General features: G+C 38.9%; 1 long non-coding RNA gene across 5 annotated transcripts in view; it reads left to right on the top strand.

Moving 5' to 3' along the window:
* Positions 1–13,841, top strand: part of LOC118919488 (uncharacterized) — a 63,498-nt gene that overhangs the window by 25,794 nt on the left and 23,863 nt on the right. For 4 of the 5 annotated variants that reach the window (XR_008992085.1, XR_008992083.1, XR_008992086.1 and 1 more), the window contains exon 5: positions 2,152–2,207. The exons of the other annotated variant lie outside the window; for it this stretch is intronic. This is a non-coding gene — a long non-coding RNA (uncharacterized LOC118919488). The remainder of the gene's footprint in view (positions 1–2,151; positions 2,208–13,841) is intronic. 5 annotated transcript variants of the gene reach the window in all.

Below are 13,841 nucleotides of genomic sequence, written 5' to 3'. Positions count from 1 at the left end.
TGAGTTTATATGAATTAACTTTTAATAATGGCTGTATTTAACAGCTGGCTTACAAAATTCCTTAAATTTTAAGAATTGGCTTTCATGAGCTGGTGTGAACTGGCTCCAGCACACCATTGTCACTAATCCCTTTACCTGTTTGTACAAGCCCAGCTCTTGGCCCAGTCTTATTCTTAGCAAGTCACTTTAAGAAGCTCTGGTCACTAGCTTTTTGAGGGAGCATTAGCTCTTTTGTTGTTTGCTCTAAGCTTCATGATTCAGTTCCTGAGTACTTGAGTTTCTGCCTTGCTTTGCAATAACCAACATGCTGACAGATGCCACCATCCTTGCAGAGAATGCTTTTGTCCTGAATACTGGTTTCCCTTTGATGCCTTCTCAAGTCAGCATGGATCCAGATGTACAAGTCCTACACTTACAATGGGGAGCCATTAATATATATACATATGTATATAGACTGCTTGCTTAGACCATCATATGCTACCTTGCTTTCTATTGCTCACCTGACCCACTGCTGCTTAATATGCACCCTGGCATTGGCACTTGCTTTGATTTTAGTACGTGGTTCTTCTATTCTGCTTATCTTTTTAATTTTGTGTCTACCTTTGGACTCAAGATTCTGTATTCCTTTTGTTTCAGTAACTGATACCTGGCCTTATTCCACCATCTGATTGCAGGGCTGTCTGGCTTCCTGGCTTTGGCTTAGCCAGGCAACCACAACTCAAATCCAAATGCTGTTAAGTAGCAACATGAAAAAGCAGGCTGATCTAAGCAGATATTACTATTTTATTGTTTTTAATATCTGTCAATAGTTGCAAAACCCATGGTTGCCTTACGTCTGCACAATTCCTGAAGATTCAAAACTGCAGAGAATTTTGAAGGGTGCCTACATTAAAATAATGTGGCAGATGAACTAAACAAATGGCAGCTCTTTCCTAGCTGTCAGTTCAAAGAGGGTTCAGAGGAGACTGAGTGATCATGTGGGTCTTTTATAGATTGAGTTTCTTTTTGTGGTAGCCCATAGGAAAGACATATGGGATCAATCTAGGCTAAGCACTAGATGTTTTTGTAAGATGCTATACTTAGGCATAGTCTTATACTAATTTACTATTGAACCTAATAAAATCAAGGCTCTTCATTAAGAAGGGGGCTAGGCATTTCTCTTAATGTTCAGTAGATATTAACACTGGTAACCTAATATTGACACAAAACTAATGTTAATAGACTTCAGCCTTGAATATTCTTGAATGATCTGGGAATCAACTTGAGAAAAACCACAGGGGAAAAATCCTGTTAAAAAATTCATTTGGTTCTCTCAGTGGGAATAAATCCTTTGGTTGCTAGTTTAGGACCCAAGCTTCTGGTTGGGGGTGAAGAACTGCCCCTGTGCCTCAGGCTTCAGTGATGCTCTGCTCCTGCTTAGAGGTGACTGGGGTGGTTCCCAGAGCAGGAATAACTTCCCAAGCTTATCACTGAACAGAATGAATCCTCATTCACTCAAAGATTGGTTTTTCCACACTCCAGAAGAGTAGTTGTGTTTAATGACATGGTAACAATCTGTCCTAGAATGGGAAGTTGGTTTTCTGAAGACCATTTTCATTCTCAGATTCTTCCCATTGATGGAGAATTACCTTAAATCTTTTCCTGGGTAGGGTAGGGTTAGAAACAAATACTCTGAGAAATGACTAAATGACTGTGTGCAGTTAGAGAGCCCTCCAAGTCTTTTCTTTTCATCAAGGAAATGATGCCAGGCAGGGCTGGTCTGGGGGCATGCAAGCCATATAGTTGCATAGAGTCCTGCGCTTCGAGGGGCTCCACACTTGGCTTAATGCTGTTGCTATTTTGGAATTCTTCATTTTGGAACAAGGGGATCACATTTTCAAATGGCATAGCCCCTCCTTCTGACAAAAGAGGTGGAATTAGGCTTCCAAAGAGGATTTTTTTGCCTGCGCAAATGCCCAAGGGCAACACTGAAAACATACCTTAAATTATAATTTTTATTTATTCAGCCGGGCAAGAGTAAACTGAGAACACCACAAATGGTGTAATAAACATCCAAGTTTTGTACACAGGCAACATTTATTTAGTGCTTACCACGTACCCAAGCTTGCAGACATTAACTCATTTAATCACCATTATTTCCCTATTTTACAGTTAGGAATACAAGGCACAGGAAGGATAAGAGAATCACCAAAGATCATGTAGGTAAAGTAAGTAACAGAGCCTAGATTTAAATCGAGGCAGTATGGCTCCAGAATGTTCTTATGTAATGCCTTTCCTTTCTACTAAAGGAAGTAATGACATTGGTTGGCTAATAGAATCGTCACAGTATTCCTGATTATTCTAGTTATTGCTGTTGAATTCAGAGAAAGCTCATGAGCGAGAGCCCTTTAAAGGCGGAAGCCCATGTGCACTTGGAAGCTAATAGTGAATCGCACCATAGAACAAACACATAGTTTCCTTGGAATATCAACTATTGACTGTTTTATAAAAGGGAAAGTACTAAACATATTACAATTTAGTGTCTCATAACTGGCATTTGATTTTGACTCAAAAGATTTTTAATTATAACACTAAGCTTATATGCTAGAGGAACATGTTCATCCTTGGAAACTTGCACTATATTCCTTTCAAGGGATTGAGGATTTGGCTCATACTTGCTGGGTGTGTTACATGAGCCTATAAAGCCATTTTCAAATTAAAGTGTCTTCCCTTGACTTCAATTTTAAACATCTTTGTATACACCAGACCATATTTGTTCAAATTATGGGCTCTAACATCTCATGGCTAATTTTCTAGCCTTTAGATTTGCATCTGTAATAAGAATAATAAAAATTAACATCTATTTTGGCTGCCATAAGACTAAGAAGTACCTAGCACTTCCTAGAACATAGTTAACACTTAGAATATATGAATAATTGATTTATGAAAACCAATATAGAATAGTATAGCAGGTGGATCTTGGGGATACAGCTTCTCAGTTTCTTTAGCATAAAATAAAGTTAACAACATCTATCTCACAGTGTGTTATAAGGATTAATAAGATAATGTATAAGAAGTGCTTAGCACAGGCACTGGCATATAGTAAGTTCATACTAAATGATAGCTTCAATTATTTTATTTGATTTTTTTCCAATATAATATAGGCCTAGGTAATTTCACAGGGAAATTTGGGACCCAGTATTAAACCATTTATTTTAAGGATATTCTTCATCTTTTTTCTCATTCTATTAGGAGAATGAGATAAATACTGGGTTTTACTGTACCATGATACTTTTCTATATTAATTATGCATTAAAAAAATAAACTTCGGAAAGTTGGTCTTTTTCCAAAGGTCCTTTTATAAAGGGCGATTAAAATAATGCATAAAAGAAATAACGTTCATTCATTATTAATACCTTGTAACAGTGATTACATCAGCTTAGTCTGGCCATTGATCAGCCCTCGGAGTCCTCCCTTCAACCGGAGCTCAGGGAGCGGACAACGGGGGAAGGCACAGAACACATCTTCTCCTGTGGCCTCCAGATCCTGCTCCACCAGTGAGGCCCTCTTTCTGCTGCAACTTCCAGTTCTCTTCCACTGGCCCCTTTACCTCTGGCCACTAGTATGTTTGGGTCATTTCTACCTTACAAACTAGAAACAAAATAATTTTCACTTGCTTCACTGAAGTAGTGTTTCATCTTTCCCTTTTCTTTTACGGCTGTACTTCTGCTAAAAGTGGTCTTCACTTCCTTTTCCTAACATCTTCCACTCTGCTCCCTTGTCTCACCCTTATGATTTTCCAAAAACTCTTATTTTGAAAACATTGAGAACCTCCTCCTCATCAAGGCATTTGACCTTTTCTTAGTATTCATTCTTTTTGACCTGCCTGAAATGTGTGATACTGTTGAAATTTTGAGAATTTCTTACAGTCTGGGACATTGCTCAGACTCTTCTTGACATTTATTGGTGTTTTGGTTTATGCAGAGAAAATGGCAATGTGGCCAACTTTGCAGAATGTTGGGAGGATAAAGCGAGGCGTGATTGTTAACATGTATATAGCAATCAGTAAGATTCACTTGGCAATCTCATTTACCTCCAAGACTGTAAGTCTCACACTACCCAGATGACTCATATATCTGAATTTTTGTTTTCACCTTTCTTTAGATGTTCATTCTTCCTTTTCAACATCTGTTTCTCCCTGGAATAATAAAACCATGGGTGTTTAGAGCTGAAGGAGTTCTTAGACCACTCTGAATTTACAATGAAGGAAATGGTCTGGAGATTGAATTGATCTGGGCCATGGCTGCTGGGTCAGTAAGGATGGTTTTAGCCTCAAAGAAGAGAAATCCCAGTGTAATTGGTTTAAATGTGTGATCTTCCATAACAAGAAGTACAAGAGTCTGGCATGCCAGGGCCAGTTAATGTAGCAGTCCAATGATAAGACCAAGGGCCCAGTTTCTCTCTCTGCTGTCTCTGCTGTCCCCAGCATGTTGGCCTGTGCATGAGCCAGCTCCTGGTGATTAGATGGTTGCACAGTTCCTAGTGCTCCATTCAGACCTGAGAATGACTACTGAAAGGAGTCTCTCCCAGCACGGCTCTTCTTAAGAGTGAGTATTCACTACCCAGAAGCACACAGCTGACTTTCTTTTATGCCTCACAGGCCTGACTTGTGACATGCCCTGGGAATGGGACACCTGACTGGCTTAGACCAATCAGAATTTACTCTCTGAGGCTGCATTGAGTCTTTTCTGAAGCACATGGTACTTCCAAGTTGAGGAGATGTGGAAACTAAATCTGATTTTCTTTAAATTAGAAAGGAAGAATGTGCAGTTGGAAATGAATGTTGGATGGAGTCCAACAATGTCTGTCACTGACTTACAGTGAGTTAGTGGCAGTGCTACAGAATTTAGGTTTCCTCATCACCACTCAACTCCCTTTCAATAATTCTTACTGCCTTTCAACATTTGAACCAGACTCAACACGTCAACTCAAAGGTAATCTGATTACCTTTCTACCCATACTTGCCCCACATCATATTTGCCTGTGTCCTGACCATTTTCTTCTAAGGTATGTTACCATTTTCTTAACTATTTAACCATCTTTGATTTCCTTTTCTCCCTTGTTCTCCACAATTCACTCCCCAAGTCTTATTTAATTAATTGTTCTATTAAAAAATCATCCTTTTCTTTCCAGTATTGCCATTATCTCTAGGTCACATCTTTATTATATATGAATTGGATTATTATAAAAGTGTTGAAACTGATCTTTGTGACTATCCAACTCTAATTTAGTCTTTAAATTACTTGCATATTCGTCTTCCTAAAGTATTCTTCTTACCTTTGGAAAAACTTCTTTAGACGGGTGCCCAGTGAAACTAAGCTGTAATAGTTTTCTAAAGTTAGGAAAAATTGTTATTTCAAAGTTGTCAGTAAGTTCTATTCCTAGTGTTAGAATTTATAAAGTTCCTTGGGGGCAGCTATCCTTTTACCTGAGAAGTATTTCTAGAATGCCTCCTTTCTAGGCAGATGTAAGGCCAATAGATACCACTGTTTAGAGGAAAATGTGTAACAGAATTTTTATTTTATGTTGACAAATATCGCTCTTATGGGAGTTGCCAAAAAAAAAGGTATATTTGTGTAAGGTACAAAGAGCTTTCTAGGAAGTAGTGGCTATAAGTATGACACTTTCCCTTTGAAGTTTAAGATTATTAGAAAAATAATCTTAGATGGATTAAAATGAGACATAACTGAGCTTATTTGGCAGAAATGTCAAGTGCTTTTGAGGACGAACACACCATAAAGGAAAGGAGAACCTGTAGTGGTGACCAGGGCTGTGTGCTTTACACACATACGCTAATTACACTGGGATTGGGGGGGTGGTTCCTGGGTGGACTGAGCTTGGTGGGGAAGCTTTAAAAACAAGTGCTGTGTGTATACATGTGCTAGAGATCGAAATCATGGAATGGCTGGTTTAAGAGTCCAGTACGGAACTGACCTGGGGTTTCTACTAGTCTACACTGAAGGAGAGCCATCTCCACTTGCGCTCAGGAAATTCTTGTACAGTGGTAGTAGCAGTGAGTCATGCTGCTCTTTGGGGGGACTCAGCTTTTTGGGGGGACTCTGGGAGTTTGGAGTCACAATTTTCTTGTAATGAAGGAAGAAAAAAGATACAAAGGCAAACAGATAGAAAGAAGTAAAACCCTCTTTATTTGCAGATAACATGACTATTTATGTAGAAAATCCTATGCAATCTCCAAGAGCTCTTAGAACTAATAAGAGTCTTTAGCAAGATCGTAGATAAAAGATCATATACAAAAATCAGTTGTATTTCAATAAACTAGCCATGAACAATCAGACCTTGAAATAAAATCATTTAAAACAACATAAAAATATGAAACATTTGGGAATTAATTTGAGAAAAGATGTGAAAAACCCGTACATGGAAAACTACAAATCTTTATGGACAGAAATTGGGGAAGACCAAAAGAGAAAGATAAAATTGCGTTCACAGATTGCAAGACTCAATATGGTTAAGATAGTGGTCTCCCTAAATTAATACATAGATTCAACACAATCCCAAAGAAAATCCTAGCAAGTTTTTTTTTTTTTTGGCAGAAGTTGATCAGTGTTTCTAAAATTTATATGGAAATGTGAAGGATCTTGAATAGCTTAAACAATTTGAAATAAGAGAACAAACTTGGTAGATTTATACTGTATGACTATACTACAAGGCTTATTATAACACCACAGTAATCAAGACAGTGTAGTATTGGCATCAAGGTAGATGAATCAATGGAATAGAATAGAGTCCAGAAACAGACATAGTCAATTGATTTTTGACAAGGATATAAAAAGAATTCAGTTAAAAAGGGTATTTTTTTTCAACAAACGAAGCTGAAACAATTTCATATTCATCTGCAAAAAAAAAAGCCCATAAAAACAAAAAACTGCAGTCCATAACTTGCACCATATACAAAAAAATTAACTCAAAATGTATCATCGACCTAAATGTAAAACTATCAAACAGGAAGAAAACATAGAGCAAATCTTATGACCTTGAATTCGGCCAAGATTTCTTAGATGTAATATTAAAAGCACAGTCCATAAGAAAAATGGGTATATATTAGACTTCGTCAAAATTAAGAACTTCTCTTTGAAAGACAAGCCAAAAAGTGGAAGAAAATATTTACACATCATATATCTGATAAAGGGCTTATATCCAGAATGTATAATGAAGTTTAAAATCTTAATGATAATAATAATTTGAAAATGGGCAAAAGATTTAAAGAGATGCTTCATCAAAGAAGCTATACAAGTGGCAAATAAAAACATGAAGTCATTAGTCATGGGGGAAATACAAATTAAAACCACACTAACATATGACTATACACCTATCAGATCCCAAACTAAAAGCCGAGACTGTGCCAAGTATCCACAAGGATGTGGAACAATGGGGATTCTCCTGTACTGCTGGTGGGAATGTAAAGTGCCAAACCACATGGCAATAATTTAGCAGTTATTTAAAAAGTAGAGCAGAAACCTACTATGTGGCCCAGCCACCTCATGGCTAGGTATTAACCGGACAGAAATGAAGACATGTATGACCATACAAAAATGTGTATATGAATATTCATAGCAGCTTTATTTGTAGTAGCCCCAAACCAGAAGCAAAGCAAATGTTCATCAAAAAGGTGAATGAAGAAGCAAATTGTGTTATATCCGCACGATGGAATTCCACTCATTTGTAAAAAGGAACAGACTACACCCAAAAATGTGGATGAATCTCAGAAAACTGTGCTGTGTGAAAGAAGTCAGACTAGAGAGTTCATACTATATGATTCCATTTACATCAAAGTGGAAATGGATCTAGGATGGCTGGAAGCAGATCAGCAGTTGCCTGGGGGGGCAGGAGGGAGCAAAAATACCCAAGGGCACGAGGTCGACATGGTCATTATTTTGATTGTGGTAGTGGTTTCTTAGGTGTGTACATATATCAAAACTTACCAGATTTCACTCTTTGAACATATGCAGTTAAGTGTATGCCAACTATACGCCAATAAGGCTGCCTAAAAAAAGAGACATAAAATAGGAAAAAATAGGTAAAGTACAAAATATTGGTAAAACCTAGTGAATCTGTATTTCTCCACCTGAACAATCTCCAAATCTTTGAGCCTGGCATTTGCTCTCCATGACTCTATCCCAGGTTAACATTACTGCTATATTTCCCACTGATATCTTAATTTCAAAGGAGACTGTTTCCAGAACAGGTGCTATCTTTTCTTGCGCACTTCATTGGTCAGGAACGGTCTGCTGATCACCTTCTGATCCTCTCATGCAGAGATGATCTCACCTGGCTCTGAACTCCTGTAATGTTTTGTACCTTACATTTTAGAACTCATCACATCTTTCATTATAGCACATAAACACACTTCTTGCCTCCCGTAAACATTGAATTCTTGAAGTGAGTGACTCATGTATTTATTATTTGCCCCAGTACCCCAATGGTGTCTTAGACAGGGTTTGTGAATGGTAACTGTACACATACCAATAAACACAGTATGTTTAACTGAGAAATTTTTATACTGTTCCATGGGTTAAAAACATTTTATTGTGCTTAAAAAATATGATAATTTTCCTAACTGTGGTGTATGCAGTGGTCATTCACATAAGCTTGGGGTTATATTTACCTCAAATTTCGGTGGTTTAATCTCAACCTATTGTAAGTACCTATTGTTTATGATCTCTAGAGACATTTTTCATTACCTGAGTACCAGAGGCTATTGTTTGCTGTAGATTTGTAATCCTTTAATGCACCCTAATAACGTGTACACTCACATCTTGAGCAAAAACAGTATAAAGATTCAATCACTATATTATAGGGAAAGTAACAATATTGTTTCTGAAATGATTTTGTTTTGGTGCAATTTCTGACCCCATGTTGAAATAATGAAACCCAAGCTCTGTCAAAGAAACAGGGTGATAATACGACCTAAGAATAATTTTGTTGCAGAGTTAAGGTGAACAAGAAACTGGGCTAAGAGAAGAGCTTTATTTGAGTTTCAGGTATCTGACAAAATTGGGAAAATGGATAAAAGGAGTTTAGGAAATTGTACGGGATGAAATTGTACCGATGTTTTGTATTTGTTCCGGCATAAAAGCATCTATTTTCCTCACAGAGAGATGGATACATAATGGCCTCAAATCTAATGGAAGTGCTCATTTCCAGGGGTATTGTAGTTTTGCAGTGGGTTTGTTTGAGGATTCTGGGTCTAATTTCATATTATCAAACTCTGAAATTACAGAAGCCTTCCCAGAGTAGTCCTTGAGTCTCAGAATGGCCTCTGGTGCACCATGGGCTTGTGTATGAGGTTTGAAGGGCTTGTCTGCAGTACAACTCTCCACTCTGTTACTGGCACTCTATCTTCCTTCTTGTCTTTCCCACAGGCTGGCTTTGTTCCTCAGTGTCGGAGCTCAGCCTGGACGGCAGAGTGGCGGTGGCTGAAAGTTTCTAAAGGGGATAATAGGACAGGGTTTGGGAGCAGACTTGGGTCTGAATACTAATTCCACATATGACTCTGTAGCCTGATCCAGTTACCTAGCTTCCTGAGGCTCGATTTCTTAAACCTCAAAAGGGTACCATGAATGTCAAGAGCTTAGCATAGAGAACACACTCAACACGCACACTCTCCATATTATTAGCAACTAGAAATGATCTCAGCTTTACTTCAGGGAAATAGTCAACCCCAAGCTAAGAATAATTTGAAAAATGATAATGTGGATGTGGACATTTTTCTTAGAAACACTTTTAGGGAAAATTTGGTGGTTGCCTATCTAGAGTTAAAAGGCCTGCCCAGCCTTGCCCAAAAGATACACAATATCAGTGCCTCCAAATAGTTCACAAATGGTGTTATGGAACCACAGATATTATTTGCTCAGTTCACTGTGGGCAGGAAGAAGATTTATTTTTAAGGGGAGGAAAGAAGACCATAACTGGTTAAAAATAGGATTCTCCTCAATCTTCTCACTGCTATTTCACTTCCCATGTTGCCACCCATCTCCCCATTTTTCCTGATGTCCTCTTATCATCTCTGTTCATTTCTCTTCCTGTTTCTCAACTTTAGAAATGGTACATATTATGAAAGAGAAAATACTTGACATCCTCCCCAGAAAGTCAGTGGCAGGGGTAATGCTTTTTTAATCCTGAACACCTGCATTCTTTTTATTTGTCTGCCAGAATGGGAAGGTTTTTTGATTATTCAAAAAAGTACTCACGCTGGTGCTCACAAATGACTAAAAAGGTTAATACATTTCAGAATCTGCCCGGTAATCCAGGGAGATAGAACTGCAAACACAGACTTTTCTTTTTAGGTAGAATCTGACATTATGAAAAGCTACCCCTCTCTTCCCACCCTTGAGGTATTTATCTAGGCTTTAAACACTGAGTAGCAGCAGTGTGGCGAGGGAGCTAACATTGACCTTGGGCCCACACTGCAGAGAGAATCTCACGTTATCTCATTCAGTTTTCATGACAGTTCCGTGGCAGAGGCATCATAGCTCCCATATTCCATAGGTGAGGCCATGAGGGGGCTTCGACATGCCTCATCCATAGGGGACTGAGTCCAGTGCAGTTTCTCTCAGCACTGGTGACCTCTTGCAAGATTTAGCCATCTTCTCCAGGTGACTCCGTTACCCCTGGGGTGGCATCAAGTCATAGTACTGTGATACAAGTGTCTCTTCGCCCAGCACGCAGTGCTAGTTGCGGCAAGATGTAGCTCCCGATCCCAGCTGTCCTCTCTGGCCAGGCAGTTCTTGGGATTGTCAAGTGCAGAATCCATCTTTCTAAGAAAGGGGCTACCAAAGCAATATCCCCTCCCCCAGTGGTACAACCACAACATCTGTCCCCCCACAGCATTCGTCTGCTCTGATTACACAGAGGCAGGTCTGCAAGGCCCTTTCTGGTGGTAGGGATGGTGGAGCTAGTGTGGAGGTGGGCAGGATAGTGGGTGGCAAGCCCAGTTCTTGAAACTGGTACCTCTCAGGCAGACCCCAGTAAACCCAGCAGGGCAGCAGTACTTGGGGGTTTCGGTCTTCAGGTATAATTCTGAGACAGCAAGAGCACCATTTACACATAAATTTATAAGATTTAATCCTCTAGTAACTCTGTGAGGTGGGTTCAGGTGCGACCCCAGTGTGGTGAGGTGTTGCAAACGGACATGGGCTTGGGTTTGAATCATGACACTTACGCTGTTGATGTGAAGTACAAACAACTTGTTATCCATGCGACCTTTATGTTTCTGTGCCTCTGTTTCCTCTCTGTATGATCAGAAGAACAATAGTACCTACTTATCCTGCTGTGAAAAGCAAACAGGTAACCTATATGGTAGTAAGTGCTCTACAAGCACTCACTATTGTTACCTCCAGCTTCTGAATGCAGAAACTAATACCTGTGTGGGTCAGCTCACTGCCCAAGCTCACATAGCTACTAAGTGCTTCCCAAACTATGCTCCTAGTCAGACCTCATGACAGTGCTTCTTAGTATTTTTCACATCCAGGCACACATGGAAAACAGTATTACTTATAACACACTGGGGAGAATGAATAGAACAGTTTAAAGCTTGAAATGATTGGTCGGGGGGCCTCAGGCCACCCTGAGCTCCTTCTGGTCCACTGGTGCTCTGCTGTACCAGAACAGAGAATAGCTGTTGCCCATCTGGGCCAAGGATGCCAGGGAAGTCTTCCTGAGGAAAATGATGTCTTAAGTGTAGTTTGAAGGGTTAGGAAAGTTGAGCAGTGGAAGTGGGTGGTGGGAATGGGTGATAGGGACTGCTTGATTTTCTCTTCTGAAAAAATGGAGATCACAATAATATTTATTTCACAGGATGCTTAAAAACAGAATGAAGGAATGTATCTGGAAAAGGCTTTGTAAAATGTGATATCAGTTTTAGCTGTTACCAGTTCTAAGGGAATTGAACAAAATATTTGAAATCGTGAGTGATCTAGGCATAGTAATTACAGAGATGGAATATTTTTAAGCAAACTTTCACTTGGGGAATGTTACAGCTTTAATAGGACCAACCTCCCTGCTTTCATTCCTTCCTTCCTTTCTTTGTCTGTAACCAAATAAAAATTGATATTAGCTTCCTTCAGGTTTTGTTATGAGGCTCTACTGACAATATTCTCCATCTCTGTGGCCCAAGGATTTACCTTGGTTCTGTATCTCTGAAAGAGACTAAGTCAAGAAAGGAAAAGAGACTTTCTTCCCCATTGTGCAATGCAACCTCAAATAGCCCTGTCATCTTGACATTGGCTCTGTGGCATCAGCTGTGGCAGGAGATGACAGTGCCATTGGACCTGACTACAATGAAAAGACAGAGACAATGGAAAAAGAGAGCAGCAGGTGCTGTGTGAATGGTGAATAGGTTCATTTGTCAGCATATGAGATATGCTCATTGGAAGGATGATTAGAGACAAAAAGTAGGGAAACATAGGTTACACATAGAATAAAGCAAAAATAGTTAATTCTTGGAACATTTCCTCAAGTCTCTGTTTCTGTTTAGTTTCTGCACTCATGAGATGCTTATACTTTGAGATCCAGGATGAGTTCTGTAGACTAATTCATCTCAAAATATTGCCCATTTTAAGAAAGTTTTTCTTTTTTTAAGAAAAGAGAGCTCATGTACAATTTGTCCAGTGTTGACATTTTCTTTCCTACAGTTTACTGTAAAATTCAAGTCAAGTAACTTGTAAAAATGCATCAATATTTTAAAAGCTCCCAATCTTAAATATGGAAAAAAAGAAGGCTCACGATCTTCAATAATCTTTAATGTAACACACATTCATTATGTATGAGCCCTCAAAGGGGAAACTCGAGTTGTTCAGAATCCTAAGTGCTACACAATGATGGCTTTGGGATAAATATCACACATTTTGCTTTGAAAAATCATCATCAAATGGCTTTAGCAGATTAACTCTGAAAGTCATCACGATGGTTTTGTCTTTGATAATCTGGACCAAGCAAATGGGGAGAATTTTCTCTGATGTGATGTTCTTGTGGTCATAGTTTGAACAACTATTCCTTGAAATTTGTCTCTGATGTTGCTCAATCTTGAGAAGCTGACTCATTCTTTGTGTTTGAACTCAAATGTCACCTCTGCTGTGAACTAGTCCCCAACACCTCCAGCAGGATTAATTGCTCCCATGGAACTTGATACATGCCTCTGTTATGGCGCTACTATCAGATGGTGTCTTGGCTCCTCTTGTGTTTATTTACAATCTATGAGCTTTTTGGGGGTAGGAATGGTTCTTAGCATGGGAGGCACTTAATAGATGATTGCAGAATTAAACAGTATATTTATCATCAGAGTTACTATGTTTAAAGTATAGATAAATTTGTGCACTTTTACAAAGAAATGCAGAAAAAAAATGTTCAAGGGGCTGTTGCCATCCAGATACAGAATTTTAAAAAAAGAAGAATTTTAGGAAGCTGTCATCTTAAATTCTCCTTAACTGGAGAGATTCAAGAAAGATCAATGAACTTTCAGGTTGAATGAATGAAGGGTTTTCTGTTACCTAAGGTGAGTTTCATTGATACCTATATTCAAAGCTAGAAATCAGGGGAAGGAGATGATCTGATACTTACTGAGTGACTTCTGTCTACTAGGTTCTATGTTAGGAGGTTTCTATTACATGATTTCACTTTAGGTGCAAACACCCTGCTGGATGGATCCTATCAGATCTTTTTGTCAAATGGGGAAACTGAGTTTTGGAGGTTCCTTTATGTGAACACAGCCGACCAGTGGCTGCCCAGAATTTCAACCCAGGGCTGAAAAAAATTCTTAGTATATGTCTATATGTGTTAAGAAA

This window comes from Manis pentadactyla, chromosome 10, assembly GCF_030020395.1.
Source record: "Manis pentadactyla isolate mManPen7 chromosome 10, mManPen7.hap1, whole genome shotgun sequence".
NCBI classification, from domain to species: domain Eukaryota; kingdom Metazoa; phylum Chordata; class Mammalia; order Pholidota; family Manidae; genus Manis; species Manis pentadactyla.
The sequence above is the reverse complement of the archived record's forward strand: the minus strand, read 5'-3'. Positions and strand labels throughout refer to the sequence as shown.